Consider the following 17,295-nt stretch of genomic DNA (forward strand, 5'->3'; position numbering starts at 1 on the left):
TATAATTTTTACATAACTAATACATGCAATATTACTTATTCCTATGTAAGTAAATCATATAATATAATTAATCTTACATAACTAATTTTTATATAACTAATACTTGCATAACACTAATCATTAACCAAATGACCAAAATGTTTGCTCTGAGAAAAAAAAGACAAAAAGAAAAAGAAATGAGAAAAGATGTACGATGGAAGAAACTAATGGTGAAAGGGAGAGAAAAGATAAAAGATTAATGAAAAATAGAAAGAAAAAATTCTCTCCTCCCTAGATAATTAGAGGCGAGGTCACAATGTAATTAATGAATTTTTGTAAATACAACTACTCTTTTCTAGATCAAGTATATATGTATTAAAAAAAATTAACAAGCATTTATAAATTTAGATATTAACAAAATTACTATAACAATTTATAAATTTAAATTATAGATCCGTCTTTATTAAATAAAATAGCTACCCCTTACAAAATTTGTACTATTTTGGTGAAGCTAGACAATTTTATTGAACCATGAAAAATATAGTGTTTAAATTATCATTGATGTGATTGTTCTTTAATTTCTATTACTTATTTCTGCTTCCTCGATTTTTTTAGCCTTCTAAGTATTCAATATTTTCTCGAGTTTCCTCTATTTGATCTTTATCAAAGCCAATAACACTCGTCAACGAGACTAGCATGTTTGGCCAAGCTTCTAAAATCAGCTTATTTTGAAAAGTACTTCTGGCGAAAAACAGTTTGTGTTTGACCAATTTATTTAAAAAATACTTTTGAGCAGCAATTAGTGTTTGGTCAAGCTTTTAAAAAGTGTTTCTAAATGTATTTTTCTTAAAAGTGCTTTTGGGCAAAAACTATTTTTTTAGCTTCTGAAAAACAGCTTCTGCTACTCTCCAGAAGCACTTATTTTCTCCAAAAAACTGCGTCAAACACCTTTTTTAAAGTAAGCACATATAGAAGAAAATAAATACTTTTGGGGAAAAATAAGCTTGGTCAAACAGGTTATAAGGCCTCATTTGTTGCACTTAATGAAGGTCGTAACTTTAATCATTTAAATTTTAGTCATTAAATTAGTTTATGTTTTAGATCTGAATCTTAATCATTCAGAACTTACCCATTATGTGAATGACTAAAATTTGTAACAAAGTCTTAATGTCAATAAGATGTTCATTTAAGGATTCAATAAAGATAGAAATTCACCAATTTCATCCATTACCGCCATATATCACCCACCATTATCAACTACAGTTGCCGCCGCGCCACCCACTATTATCAACTACCACCACCCACTAGCTACAAGTACCATCCTTATCCTCAACCACCAGCTTACGAATCAATACAATCAGTCGTCACCACTATTAGCCACCATTTAAAATCATCACTGCCAATTATCATCATCACAATGTCACGCCCCGAACCTGGGACTGGACGTAATACTACACTCGGTGTCTGACTCCATGTGATCGAGCGATCCAACTGGCTGGCTGAATCAACATGTGATATCAAAACATATTGAATAAGGAAATAAAACTAACACATGCTGATCAACTAAAGTCAAAATGAAATGAATCATAAGTGCGGATACATTGATATAAGTCTGAAACATAAACTGTAGCCCAACATGGCTAACATAAAAGATTGTGACTACAGTCTATGAAGCCTCTAAAGTGTTTTGAAATACTGATTGTTTACAAGGCCCCCAGCATACCTCACTGACTGAAATACTGTAAATACTGAAAATATGATAACTCCCCGAAGGAACTAGGGCTCACGAAGAAGCTGATACGAGACTCCTAGCGAGCAGATTCGTCGTCCTGTAAATCTATACCTGTTTCGTGAAATGCAAGCCCCCGGGAAAAAGGGATGCCAATACATTTGAATTGTACTGGTATGTAAAGCAACTGAAAGAAAGAACTGTGAGTACCGAAACTGAAATTGAATTGATAACTGATAACTGAAGTGAACAAAAGAAGCAAAGATAAGAATACTTCCTATTCTGAATATGGAATCACTTGTTTATCTGAAATCAAAATTTGTGGCTGATGTGCCGTGAAATTACGGGATATTCGATGTTAATTCCTTAAGCTTTTGTGACTCTTCAAGCACTTTTGTTGTTACTTTTTGTGTATTTATGTTGTTTTGTAGGATAAGATGCCCAGAGAGCATAACGGAGCAAAACGGAGCAAAAATAGAACAAGAAGAACTTTCTGGTAGCACATGCTTGTAGCACTTGCTGCAGCATGTTGAACATGCGAGCAGCATGTTGTGCAGCATGTGCTGACAGAGAAATTGGCACAACATGCGACTCGCATGTTGCACCTGCGACACAAGATGCGAGTAGCATGTTGTGCACGCAGGGTATTTTTGTCCAAATTTTGTTCCCGTTTTGGCACTTCTATAAATAGAATGCTAGGGTTTGTAAAACTCATCTTTGGCCATTTTCATACAAGTTTTGGAGACTAGGTTCCTACACCACACTTTGGGGTTGAAGATTTGGTTGAGCATTTCTTAAACCTTTAATTCAATTCTTAAATTCCTTGCTTTGTATTGTATATCTAAGTGTGTAGAATTTTATTCCATAACTTTCATCTTGTTTATGAAAATATTCATTTGCAAAGTTGGATGAAACCTCTTGTTATGCTTATGCATTGAATGATTGTTATTTCTAATGAAGTGGGTTTATTGTTTCTCTATTAAATCTTCAAGCTTTAATGTCATTTAATGGTGTACAACATTATTTGTGCCTAAATACCCATACTTTGCTTGGAAAATAAAGTAGAGGTTAGGAAAAGAGTTAATAGCAAGAATTTGGGTCATTAAACCCATCTAATAACTTGAGCTCGGAAGAGGATAGTTACTTGAGGTTAAATTGACTGTGCCCAATATCACACTCTAAGGCTTGGAAAATCTTAGAGTGAAATTCATTGATTTGGTTGGCAGACTTTCAATGAGATTTTAGAAATCATTATCTATTAACATAAACCCGTTCCTAGTTGTAAAATCGTGAAATACATTAGATCGTTACTTGAGTGTAATTTCCTTTGTATCCAAACTTGTGGTCATTGATCATTTTACTCGTTTTCTAGGTTAGTTTATATTTTTGCATTAGTTATAATTATAATCAAAAACCAAATACTATTATCAAGTGTTTGGCTCAGCGTAGAAAGTGATAAGTCCTTACTTGTTTAAATCGCCTAACATATTGTTCCCTGTGGGATCGATCCCGACTCATAGTTGGGTAAATTATATTGCATATGACGGTGTACACTTTCTCTTTGAAGAGTGAATTTGGACGTTACCAGTGGCCTTAGGCCCAATATATGTGCACAAATCTGTGGCCTCGGGCCCAAGTATACATATACATAACTGTGGCCTCAGGCCCAAAACACAAGTGTTTAACATAAAACAATTTACATAAAAGAACTGAGAATCATGCTGAAAAGTACAACACTAACATACTGAGCAATGACTCACTGAGACATGTATTCATGAACTGGTTATGTGACTTGAAGCTTTAACTATTTATAAACGTGTTGAGTATTTTAGACTGAGACTCATGGGTAACAAACACAAGTCTATATTGAATACGTACTGAGTTCACAATATTCAAAATGATAATCATGAATAACTACGAAACTATATTCTCAAAGGATAGTAATTCTGAACTTTTCATGAACTAGGGCATAATCTCTATTTCTGATGCAGTAATAATCATGAAGAACGTGGCGTGGGAAAGATTAAGAACATTTTCACACGTAGATAGTTAGCCTTACATACCTGTAATCGCTCCAATCTAACGAACTAAACTGCTTCTCTGACGAAGAACACCAAAACTCTAGCTTTGAATCGCTTGAGAAGGATTTACCTTGGAAATCCTATGTTTTGGTTGAAGAATCATGTTACTAATAATAAATTAATCTTAGAATTGCTTAGGAATTTCTAGAGAGATCTTACCTTGACTTTAGAGGATGAGAAGAGGGGAGAAATGGCTGCTTAGGGATTTAGAATGAAGTTGGAACATCAAAAATGACATAAAATCGTCTAAATGCGCTTTTATAGGCATGGGGTGAAGTACCCCTTGGCTCGCTGAGCGAGCTTCAAAGCTAGCTCACCCCTCACTTTGGACCTTGCTGAACGAGCTCCAGGGCGAGCTCAAACCTTGCTTTGGTCCTTGCTCAATGAGCTCCCAGCTCGCATTGGCGCCTGTCGAGTGTGCTTCAGTAAAATAGACATAACGTTTTGTAAAGAACTCCGTTTGTGCTTCACAATATATCGTTGGAAAGGCATTTCAAAGGTCTACTACTTTCAAGTTTAAGTTTTCTCAAATTCTTAACAGATTTTCACGAAATCAGGCTAGAAAACAGACCTTGCATCGAGTCTTATACACCTCACTATCCGTCTTGATTCCAAAATAACTATTTCCACCCAAACTCATTCCGATGGGACTTCATATGGCTAAAATGTCACGTTAACACTCATTTAACACATTCACACCTAATCCGGATTTATGGAGTGTTACACACAACAACCACCAATCACCACTGACAATCAACACCATTAGTCACCACTATATATTTTCAACCACCATCATTAGATATCACTATCATCCACCACACCTCTCAGCCTCCTCCACCAACTACCGCCCTCAACCATTACTATCAACCACTACTAGCTACTATACATAATATCACCATTAGCCAACATCATCTCAATCAACACCTACAACCACCACCACTAGCCATCCGCACGACCAACTGTCATATGATTTTTTAAAAATATTTTTGTTATGAACTAGGTTAATTTAGTATTTTATTAAATTTTATATTTATTAATTTTAAAATAAAAATAAAAATTTATTCATTCTGATGTTGAAAAAGTAAACAGTATCAATTATTTAGTATTCACAAATTTTTACAACATTTTAACATTCAGATGTGTATTCAAATTCAGATATCTAGATCTTACATTTTAATATTCAAATGTATATTACTTCAGACGTCTTAATCTTAATGAAAACAAATACGGCCTCAGCGGTGCCAAATTTGTCTGCTTATGTGTCATTTAGTTTTTAGCAGCCCATAAATTCATGGAGAAAAGGGTGAAAGTCATGGTTCATTTAGTTTTTTATTTTTATTTAGGAGTTTTGCATTCGAGTAATGATTTTTTTTATAAAGTGCATTTTGTTCACTTATTCTCTTAAAATAAAATAAACCTATTTAACATGAATATGGATCAATTGAAACAATAGACTACAGATGTCAAATGATAAATCTTAAAAAATTGAATGGAGAAAGAAAGAGAAATAATAGTAGGAAGTTACTTAGGTCGGCTATGTTATGCCATTTCTCCTTTTTTCTACTTTTCTACTATATAGAAGCATGGGTTTGGTATCAGAGATCGTCGTCCGTCCTTCTATATATCTAAGGGGCATTTTCGTCATTTAGCGTCATTTAGCACGTTGAAAGATCACATTTTATGGTGGGCCCACATTTTGTTCTTTTTCGTTTCATTCCCCTAAGTTGCTGATGTCACTGTAATGACAGTGCATATCTCTTCTTTTTTAACTTCTCAAACCAAAGTACTAACTATATATTCTCAAAAATTAATAAAAACTCATAAAAAAATAGATTAAAGAAACAAACTCATTTACGCTTTGCTCGAGTACACAACATTCAAGGTAGACAGCTCAGAAATAGTACAAATTATATTATTCAATAAATCAGATTAACCCAATTTTTTAAAAATCTTTATCACACATTATTCAGAAGCAACTAATAAATTTGTATTGATTATTAAATTGTTGTTGTTCTGGATAATATTTTCACCAATGTTAATAATATTTATCAGATATTTGTTTGATTCTTAACGACATGATTCAATAGCACACAAATATATAACTTATTTTAGAACATAAATTTTAAAATTATTTAATTAGCTCCGCTTAAAAAAATTGGCTTCCATTTGACCATAGATTTTGAATTTGAAATTTGAAATTGAAAAATTTGAGTTTTTTAAACTTTTAAGTTGTGTAAACATGCATTTTACTTGGAAAATTTTGCAGTTTTTTGAGCGGAGACTAGTTTTGGGGACTTAAAATTCTTTTGAAGACAAGATTTTCAAAATTTAATCCAAAATTTATGACCAAACAGATATTTAAAGATATATTTTTAAAATATGATCCAAAATTTATAGCCAAACACTAGCTTGAATTTATGAACACCTAGCAGGATCGTCAACATGCTTGCTTGGCAATTTTGAGGGGCATCACAGTCATTTCACAAAAATTCATACATTGCACACTTGTGCTTATAAGCCTTAAAGCTTGGACATAAATTCCTTATGACAAAAAACCTAAGCCTCTTTGTGATTTGTTTTTATAAAGGTGATAAATGAAGTGGGCCAAGCCCACATGTACAATTAGTTACGTGTAAGCTAATGGAAGGATGCCTATTTTACTTTCTTTGTTTTCCAATTTGGTTTTGATATCTTTTCTTGAAATTGATTAGGTGGCAATATTTGGATATGTATTACATGCTGTTAACACGTTGCTATGGAAAAGTCTACATAAATTCTTAATGTTCCTTCATAATTAAGGAGTTGATATTATAAGTTACTAAACGGCGTATGCTCATGCTGCGCACAGGTCCAACACTTTGGATTATAGTGTATCTATGTGTGTGTAGTTGTGTTTGGATAATGATAATATATATATTTTATATTGCTAATAAACATACATAAGTTTGCACTGTTTTTATGCATATATATATATATATATATATATACACACACACACACACACATATATATTTCTTACTCTAATAAATGCGAAAAGAGATTAATGTCGTAAAAGAAAAAATAATATTAAATGGAGATCAAATAATAAATAAGGTAAATTAGTCAAAATATAATTCTAATTGACGTTTCCTTAAAAAAAAATGTGCAAAGGACAACATGACAAGTAAAATGAGCTAAACCAAGAACATTCACCAAAAATTAAAAAATAGTAGTTCTTTGTTTAAATAGAAAATCAAATTTCTACTTTGTTACGTTTTAAACATGTAAAATTAATTTAATAATTTGAACTAGAATTATCCAAATCAAAATTAAAAATAATAAGTATTGTTTAGGTCCAATCTACATACATTAACAATAGAATATTTTACACCTTTAAATTAATTGAATTAAAATTTAAAATATCAACTGATGCTTAAATATTATTATTGTTTTGTCTCAAAAAGAGGAAAATAGTTTTCTTTTAAACAAGTCTTCTCTTTTAAAAAGTATTAATAAATTTTTGCAAACTTTGTATTCGTAACAAACACTAATATAATAATGTTTTGGATACGGACCACAAACTACAATGTTATATTAATCGTATTTTGAATATACTATATATATATATAAACAATGCAAACTTATATATGTTTATTAGCAATATAAAATATATATATTATCACTACCCAAACACAACTACATTCACATGGATACACTATAATCCAAAGTGTTGGGCCCGTGCCATCTAGTACTTATATATTTTACTTATATAGAAGAGTTAAGCAAAGGGACGACCAAGGGTATTCTTGTAAATTCACACCAATGGCATTTTCATAAATTTCATATCTGAGCTAATGCTCTGCAGGGCTAGAAAATTCTCGAGTCCGGAACCAAAATACCCCCAAAAAAATCATTTTGGACCAAAATACCCCAACAAAAAAAATGTTACCAAAGTACCTTTAGCGCAATAAAATACTGCCCTATAGCACTTCACGGAGACGGAGCCGTTAAGTGCTATAGCTCAGTATTTTACTGCGCTATACAAATGTTTCTCTCACCTATAACGCAGTAAAATACTGCACTATAGGACTTTTTCTCTCACCTATAGCGCAGTAAAATACTGCGCTATATCACCCAACTAAAACCCCGTCGGGTTCCACTACTGGTCTCTCTAGTGGCAAAAAAAAATTTGAAAACGCCATTGGAGGTGAGCCAAGGTGGTCCCCGCATCCAAAAAACGTTGTTTTCTATTAAATTTCGTCCGGAAAGTTTAGATTCTCGGTATATTCAAGTCAAGGAGCAAGATTCTAAGTTCGAATTTTGGGAAAAAGCGGCGTACAACTCGATTAAAATAACTCTACAAAAAATCTTCGATTAAGGTTTTCTACTATGAACTTTTGTTATTATTTTGTTATATACATTATATTCTAAGCATGCTTAACATTTAATCCTTGCTATTTTCCAAAAAAAAAAAAAACAATTTTTTTTTGCTCTTGTTCGGACAGGGTAATGGCTTTTGCCACTGTTCCGATTTTTTTTTTTTGTTTAATTCATTATTTGTTAAATGTTTATGAATTGTTAATTTGTTAAATGTTTATGAATTGTTAATTTGTTATATGTTTATGAGTTGTTAATTTGTTAATTATTTATGAATTGTTAATGAATTATTATTTTGTTAATTGATTATTTGTTAAATATTGTTTATGAATTGAAAGAAGTTGATTGGTAATGAATTATTATGTTGTTAACACTTTGTTTGGATGATTGTTATGTATTGTTTTGACATTTATCGTATTGTATTGTATTGTATGGGACCAAATCAGTGGTTACATAAAATAGGACCTTTCGTCGTTACACAACAATAAAATTAAAGTAGCAATCAAAGCAAACATTTTATTTAAACTAACAACATAACATAATACAATAGGTAACAACCATCCAAACAAGTAATTAACTTAAAAATCTTTGCCATCACATATGTGTCCTTACTATTACATATTAAATTTACTGCATATCCCATGTTAATTATTCACAAGATATAATACTACATAATTCACATATTCCCTACAAATTATTAATTAGTTAATATAATTTATCTTTCATTTCAAGAATAATCACTAATTTAGTTTGTACAGACCGGACTCTTTCATGGATCCGAATGTTCCCCCTGGGCCCCTGATGTTCCCCCAGCGCCCGATGCTCACCCGGGGCCTGCTGTTCACTCGGGGCCCGCTGATAGATCAGTATTGTCTTTGCAAGACAATCATAGGTCAGAGTTATTATGGGCCGGTACTATAGGGATATCTACTAGGCTCCGTCCCCGTAGGCTGTAGAGAGCATGGGCTCTTTTACACGAGCACCCCCGCACCCTCACGTGTTGGAGATATTGTTTCGGGACGGCATCTACCGTTGCATGTCCGTTGGTCGGGTACAACATGATTGGGCGCTCATCACGGCCATGGTTGAGCGGTAGAGGCCAGAGACATATACCTTCCATCTTCGCACTGGTGAGGCCACGACTACACTTCAGGATGTGGAGGTCCTCTTTGGATTGCGGGTAGATGGAGAGTCACTATACACTCGGTACGAGCCTCCTCCTGGTCAGACGTGGGTGACAGAGTTGACTAGGCTCACCCACTTCGTGCCTAATGCCGCGGCCCAGATATCGGAACAGAGTCGGGTTCAGCTTAGTGCACTCTGCACTTATTTAGAGGGTCTGGATCCGGTTGTGGACGGCACCCAGCAGGACGATATTGATCTTCATGCCCGTTTGTACCTGATTATTATATTCGGGGGCATCTTGTTCCCGAACTCATCGGGTGCCTTTGTCAGTTTACGTTATTTGGTTTTCTTGGAACATCTGGACCGCTTAGGAGACTACAACTAGGGTGGTGCTGTTTTGGCGTATCTTTACAGATGCCTGTGCCGAGCGTCTATTGGTGCTGTCAGAGATGTGTGTGGATTTTTTTCTCTTCTCCAGGTAATATTTTAAGTGTGCGTTCCTTTAATGTCAACAAATCTCTTGAAAGGACGACTAAAAATCGTATTTTCTAATATAGCTTACAGTTATGGGCGTGGGAGAGGATGCTGCCTTTTTAGCCCGTACCTAGGCATCACCTCGAGATTGACATGCCTTATGCGAGGAGGTGGACAGCGGGTTTTGACCGGGATGTGGATACGCACCACAGTATTCTTCCATTCCGGGACCAGCTTGATCACATGACGGACGATGCGGTAAAACTATTTAAATTTACATTAATAATTTAATTAAACGTCTTTTCTACTTGGTGATTACTTATTTGTATTTATATGTTATACAGCTATTTATATGGACGCCGTACGCTGCTATATTAGATGGTTTGCCGCCCTTCTGTAGGGCAGGTCAGGGGGTTTGGAGGTCGCGGTGTCCATTGATACACCTGGACATCGTAGATGATCACATGCCCGAGCGTGTCTTACGACAGTTTGGGCATACATAGAGTATACCCCCTGATGTCCGTCATGAGCTCCGACATTACCAGCGGGACGATCGGGCTACCATTGATGATGAATTTTTTGGCTTTCATGGATGTCCAGCTCCACCGTTGGGAGATATGGTTGGGCACTTTAGCGGTGGTCGGCCATTTGACTCCCATTGAGCATTACATGCGTTGGTATCATCAGATCACACGCCGATTGATCGGCAACCCAGCTTTGCGTCCCCTTAGGAATGTAGGATACTCAGCACTCACGGGGCAGTACGAGGCATTGGTAAGTTTATCGTATTTGGATTTATTTAATTGCATTAATTGTTACGTTTTAAAAATAATTTTTTTTTTCTGTTAAACACAAATGCAGCTGGTGGCCGTACAACGTTTACGCATCTTGGGGTTAGAGCATATGCCTTACCTTGGGCTTGCGAGGCTTTCCACGGAGATGGTACGGATATCCGAGGATGGTATCCGGCAGGCAGGCGAGATTAGGCGCATAGCGGAGCCTGTTCCGGAGGATGAGTATCAGGCAGCACCGGGTGCTCCCAGAGGAGGAGGTCGTGCTGGCAGAGGACGCCGTGCGTGTAAAGGACGCGACACTGCTGCTAGAGGACCTGGTGGTGGAGGACACTATCTGGTAGATGAGGCGGATGAGGCCGATTCCATTCCAGAGGGTGTTCACGGTCTAGTCCATCCGCAGCCGTTCCAGGCCGGTGGCAGCTTACCTGGGGACTCACCTACGTTTACGCCAGCGCTCTTACTTGCTGAGATACCCGGGTCTTCATCACAGCCGAGCTAGAATACATACATGGAGGAGCGTGATAACGTTGATTGGGCGGCGTTACGCGCTTCATTAGCTGATGAGCTGCCTGTGAGGAATTTAGAGGGAGCCAGGATTCTTGACTTCGATGAGTTTTTGATCCCGGTTAGTATTTAAAATACTTATTTGTTCCTTTAAAATTATTTATTTTATATATATATATATATATATATGTTACTCATTATTTAGTATTATTTTATATTTTAGGATTCGGCGCCAGCGGGTCCACCAGAGCCACCCACTCAAGCATTGTTTTCATGGGTCTGCCAAGCCAGCGATGTCTTCCCATGTGATTGTCGAGCCACATGTAAACTTTTAATTAAAATTAGTTTTATTCAATATAAGGTCAATATTTAATATACATATTTGATCATTTAAAGTACTTATTTTAAATATGTATGTTACTTATTATTTCATTTTTTTTATATATTTTAGGATTCGACGCCAGTGGGTCCACAGGAGCTGCCCATTCAAGAGCATTCTCATCAGCCTGCCGAGGCAGAGGTATCTTCTCATGAGACTACCGAGGCGCATGTAAGTTTTTTACTTAAAACTAATTTTTTTCAATATAAGGTAAATATTTATTTAATTTTTATAACATTTACTTGGACTTCGAACAGCATCTCGTCCAGGAGACTACCTCATATTCACCACCACACCCATCTCAGGAGCCTACTCAGGCGCCCGTTGACACACAAGTTTGATTAAATAAATAACGTTAATGTATTCAATATAAATAAGAAATGGTACTAATATTTATATACTTTTCAGGTTTATCCTTCGGCGCCTGCAGTGGCGACTCCCGACGAGGAAGAGGTCGAGTTTCCAGACCCAGCTCAGCCTAAGGTTCTGAGCGTGCCAGCGGGACTAGATCCCAAGAAGAAGCACGTTCTAGTTAAGGGCGCAAGGGCTAGGGGAAGAGGAGATGATCATGACTTGGAGCACCCGGTTATTAAGAAGAAAAAGGGCGATGGAGACGATAGCGAGGGTGGTGGGGATAGTATGAGCCTTAGGCCTAGGGATAGTCTCTGGCATACTACATGTGGGACCCATCCTCGATAGTGTATATACATTAGTGTTGTACAATTTATCGTAAATATTATCTATTTTTTGCATATTTATAAATATTATCGTAGTCTTTATTATTGTTTATAGTTTCACATCCTAAATTGATAATAAAAAAAACGTGACACATTCGAAATAAAATTAAGCATTAATTTAAAACTAAGACGAAACCCTAAAAGATAAATACCTTAAAGCTAATGACTACAAGTTTTCAAACAAAAAAGGACTTCGAGCACTTTTCAACCACTAAAATGACAATCCAAAGTATTGCGTATTCTTGATGTGTTGAGCCTATTTTATTACTTGTACAAATATAACTAGAGTTCTATATAAAATATTGAAGTTCCGGAATCTCAAAGCATGATTAATATACGGCTAAACTACGTAAAAAAGATAAACTACGTAAAAAGGAGTAAAAATATGATGTTATGGAAAATGACGGAGTCCTATAGCATAGTATTTTACTGCGTTATAGGTGAGAGAAACATTTGTATAGCGCAGTAAAATACTACGCTATAGCACTTAATGACTCCGTCTCCGTGAAGTGCTATAGCGTTTTACTGCGCTATACAAATATTTCTCTCACCAATAACGTAGTAAAATACTGTGCTATAGGACTCCGTCATTTTCCATAACATCACATGTTACTCCTTTTTACGTAGTTTATCTTTTTTACGTAGTTTAGCCGTATATTAATCATGCTTTGAGATTCCGCAACTTCAATATTTTATATAAAACTCTAGTTATATTTGTATAATTAATAAAATAGCCTCAATCGCTCTCCTCTGCAAAAGCTTCACTATAGGATGTATTCAACACTAGGAACACGGATCTTGAACCGTGTCGCAGTACCCTACGATCAGATACATTGCAAGCATTGATGTGTGCCCAGGATGGAATGCGTGCTGAATTTGAAGATTCGAAGTCTCTGTGCTATGATGTAAACTAAGAGCAATGGTATTCTCTGTTATTCCCGGTTGCCATTCTTTTGCGTTATCTTCTAATCGATCCCCTCTCTCTCCTTATGTTAAGATTTTATAGAAATTAGTTCATTTGAATATTTTGTTTTCCGGAGCTCCCATAAATTAGTTCAAGATGCGTTCTTTTGTTCAAGAATTTAACAGCTTTCCGCCATCTTAGCCCCCGTCAATTGACTGACTTAAAAAAAATCTTTCCTCTTTCCTTTTATTTCTAGCAGAAAAAACATTCCTAGCTCCCAATTATTTGCTCAAACTTGTTCTCTTTTTTCTATATTTTTTCTCCATTGCTTTTTCGATATCTCTTCAGATTTCCTGATTTCATACTGTTTAACGGGTTTTGAGTGGGACTTATCTAGCGAGTTCTGGGTCTGCTACCAGTAGTTACTAAGGTAACAAAATTGGGGAAAATAAATATCTGTTCCACAATGTTCTTGATTTGCAAACTTTAGAGGAAGAAAACAACTGCCAAAGAATTATTTTTGTTGCTTCGTGGAAACAACCTCCGGCAGAAATGCAAGGTAAGGCTGCGTACAATAGACCCTTGTGGTCCGGTCCTTCCCCGGACCTCGCGCATAGCGGGAGCTTAGTGTACCGGGTTGCCCCCTTTGTGACTTGGAAGCAAGGGAAAAATGGTTAATTTTGCAGGATTCTGGAATAATGAAAGTCAATTATTTTGAACATGATATTTTTTCATGGCTGAAGCACATGATTGTTGTCGCCTTGTCTTTCTATATGGTCGTCGCTTCTGTCTATTTCTGTAAAAGAAATTGAAAATTTGAGTTGAAAAATACCGAGAAGAAATAAAAAATAGAAGCTTTGTTATGTATAAAAATATAGAAGTGCAAGTAGATAAGGATGAAGAAACAGATCATGGTAGTAATTTCATTCACTTGAGAAATCTTCTTAAATTTTTTAAAAAATGTCCCTTCAAAGAGAATGGATTCATGATATTTTATACCAAAGATAGAAGAGCTCTGTTTTCTTACAAAAGGAAATTACTGAACATACTTACTGATTTTTTTAATTGGTGTTTTTTTCATCTTTCTCCAACTTTTTTGGGTTGCGGTTGTCTATTAATAATACTTTGTTGTTTTGTTTTATTTCATCTTCTTTACAGTTTTGCATCTTTGTTGTCATAGTTATGTGTTCATGAGCTGGTGTAGCATTTCAGAGTAAGTGTGGTAAGTACTGCTTTTCTACTACTCCCACTATTGATGTTTTCCTTACTTTTTTCCAATTTATTTTGGTCTGAATTGATCGATTTTTCTTACTGTATATGCTTTTATAGTGTTTGTAAAGCCCTCTAAATCCACAATATAGCGGAGGAATTGCTATAACTCCAGAACTCAATGATGGATTAAATGGATGGACAACATATGGAAGTGCAAAAATTGAGACAAGAACATCAAAATATGGCAATGCCTTCATTGTTGCTTCTCATAGAACACAATCATCTGATAGTTTTTTTTCAAAGATTTTATTTCGAGGGCAAAGTGTACACTCTTTCAGGTACATAATTCTTTCCCTTGTTAGTTTTGATGAAGCTTTACAAAACAAATAAATTACCCAGTTCCATTCCTTTCGGATAGAATCATCTGAACATGTTAAAATGAAATTCCAAATAGTCCTCAAGCAATTTACAGGAGGGGCAACAATATTTTGGTAAGTTGGTTTATTGTTTTACCTATTACTCTATGTTGAGCAGTCTCTCCGAAAAATGTTGCCGCACCTGTGTCGATTCTCCAGTGCACTATTTTGGAGCTTTGACACGCACCTTTCGGATTTTTTTGCTAGCCCGAGCAACACAAACGATTAGATGCTGTTATTTTTTATTTCTAAGTTGAATTTTGTAAACTTGTGTGTTCTTAATTGTTTTATGTTTTCTTAAGGTCATGTGTGATGCTTACACTCCAACTGGTGAGCCCATTCCAACAAGCAAGCAGCATATTCAGCAACCCTGATGTCATTGCTGAAGAACCATGGTATCGAAAAACTCTATTTAGATTTTAAACGTATGAAAAGTTTGTCCCGTCCTTCATTTTTATTATATTCGTTTATAGATTTCCTGAATGTCAGAATAACTTTTCTAATTAAGTATGATATTGAGCAAGAATACACTTTGCTGCTAAAGAAAGTTAATTGGCCTCTTGGATGGCCTATTGGAGGTTTTCCTGGACCTCAGGTACTATTATTAATACTTTCAACTTCTTACTTTGGGAAGATATATTTTTTTTGTTTTGAATTTTTGGAAATTTTGAGTTTTTGTATCATCTGTTTGAAAGATTTGAAAACCTGGAGTTTAGAAATTTTTTCAAACACCGTTCTTGCAAACTCAAAAGCTCAAACTTTTTAAGTTTTGGATCTTAGAACGAGGACGTCAAGTGATAATAGCTCCGCCCTCACCTTCCCCTATTTCCAAAGAAGATTATGTAAACACTTACTCGAGATCTCACTTATTACAGTTTATTGTTTATTGTGGAGAACACAATTTTTTCTAAAGAATTCGTCATGATAGACCTGATCCATGCACAATACCATGAAAAATGTATACAATTTCTTACTGCTGCTTAGTATTGGCAATAAGGTTTGAAAAAGTATCGAAAAATATCAACTTTAAATATTTGTACCCTACCTAATTAAGGAACCATGACATATATGTTTGGAATAGATTCCATTTTGAGAGCGTTGAAAACTTTTGCATTGTGTGTATCTGTGCTCATATGGTTTTTTTTTTTCCTAATGCTGTGAAGCTATACAATTACACATAATATATACAAAAAATTATAGAAGCCAGTTGGTACACTATTATATTATGGTAAACACAGCACAGACTCCTCCCATTTAATGCACATATTTATTTGTAGTTTGGTGGTCACTTTTGAAGGATCGTAGTTTTTCCGAGCTTAAGAGTTTCAGTTATACATTTTGGAATGTATTCTGAGAAAAATTATTTTCCTCTTTTTAGGAAATCCTTTGAAGAGTCCGTGAAGAAAACTTACACGCCCACTATGACAAAACATATGCTCGAAGATTAAATCATTTTTGAAACGACAATTGACAAGCTTATATGGGTATAAAAGGGATGAAGACCCTAAATCTTTTTTTTTTTTTTGGTAACTAAAATTCATTTTATTTACCAAAGTATATATTTACAAAGCAAACTCTCTCCAAAATTGTGCAGCTTTGGACAGATGGCCCCAAACATGCACTCTACTAATCTCCTCACACTATGCTAACACCTTTTGTACTACGGGTAAAAATTGAGCTTATCAATTTTGCTAGCTAATCTCCTCTTCATTGCACCTCTCATCATCACCTCCTGGATTATCATACGAAGAATAGGAGCTGGTGGCCTACTCTTATTTTCAAAAATGCGCAGGTTCCTCTCCTTCCATACCTGATAGACACAAGCAGCTAAGGTCATCCGATACACAATAGCAGTAGCTGAATTCCCTTGTGCATTAGTAGTTGCCCTGTGCAGCTCATCCACCCATCCTAGTATTGGTCTAGCCATACCTTGCCACTGAAGCAGCTTCCCCCAAATGCTAGCAGCATACGAGCAGGTGAAGAATAAGTGATTCAATGTTTCATTCTCATCAGTACACAGAGGACACATCACATCCTGCGTAATACCCCAAGAAGCTAATCGATCCCTTGTAAGTAGTCTCCTTTGAGCAGCCAGATTTAGTATGAATATCCATTTGGGCATCTCATAATTGTTACAGGTGATGTTCTTCCAAGTTGCCTTCTGAAAGTCTCCTCGCATTAGTAGATACATCTTTTTAATAGAGAAGGTTGGCCATTTCAGGAACTCTGTCATTTGCAAACCTACCTTTTCTATATACTCCTTTGCCTTGATTATCTTCTTGACAACCCATGATGGTTGCTGCGGGCAATTATCCCAAAGTGGTTGAGCCTTCCTATAGTAGGCATGAATCCATTGCACCCATAACCTGTCCTTCTTCTAGCACAAACACCACAACAGCTTACATATGGCAGCCTTGTTCCACATGTATAGGTTAGTCACATTAAATCCCCCGGTTGTTCTGGGTGAGCACACTACATCCCAGGCTAGTAATGCCTTTTTAGATTTGTCTATTCCACCAGTCCACAAAAATACCCTGCAAGTTGCTTCAATATTCTTGAGAATTCTCTTTGGAAGCACAAAAATCTAGGACCAGTCGCCTTGCAC

General features: G+C 35.7%; 1 long non-coding RNA gene across 3 annotated transcripts; it reads left to right on the forward strand.

Moving 5' to 3' along the window:
* Positions 1-12,901: 12,901 nt before the first annotated feature.
* Positions 12,902-16,056, forward strand: LOC132615507 (uncharacterized). Of its 3 annotated transcripts, none has more exons than XR_009572721.1 (4): positions 12,902-13,080; positions 14,221-14,284; positions 14,392-14,765; positions 14,993-16,056. It is a non-coding gene; the product is annotated as an uncharacterized LOC132615507 (long non-coding RNA). The 3 variants fall into 3 exon arrangements; XR_009572720.1 differs by having other exon boundaries at positions 14,392-14,612; XR_009572719.1 differs by having other exon boundaries at positions 14,392-16,056.
* The last annotated feature ends 1,239 nt before the right edge of the window (positions 16,057-17,295 follow it).

The sequence above is a fragment of the Lycium barbarum genome, chromosome 10, assembly GCF_019175385.1.
Source record: "Lycium barbarum isolate Lr01 chromosome 10, ASM1917538v2, whole genome shotgun sequence".
Taxonomy (NCBI): Eukaryota; Viridiplantae; Streptophyta; class Magnoliopsida; order Solanales; family Solanaceae; genus Lycium; species Lycium barbarum.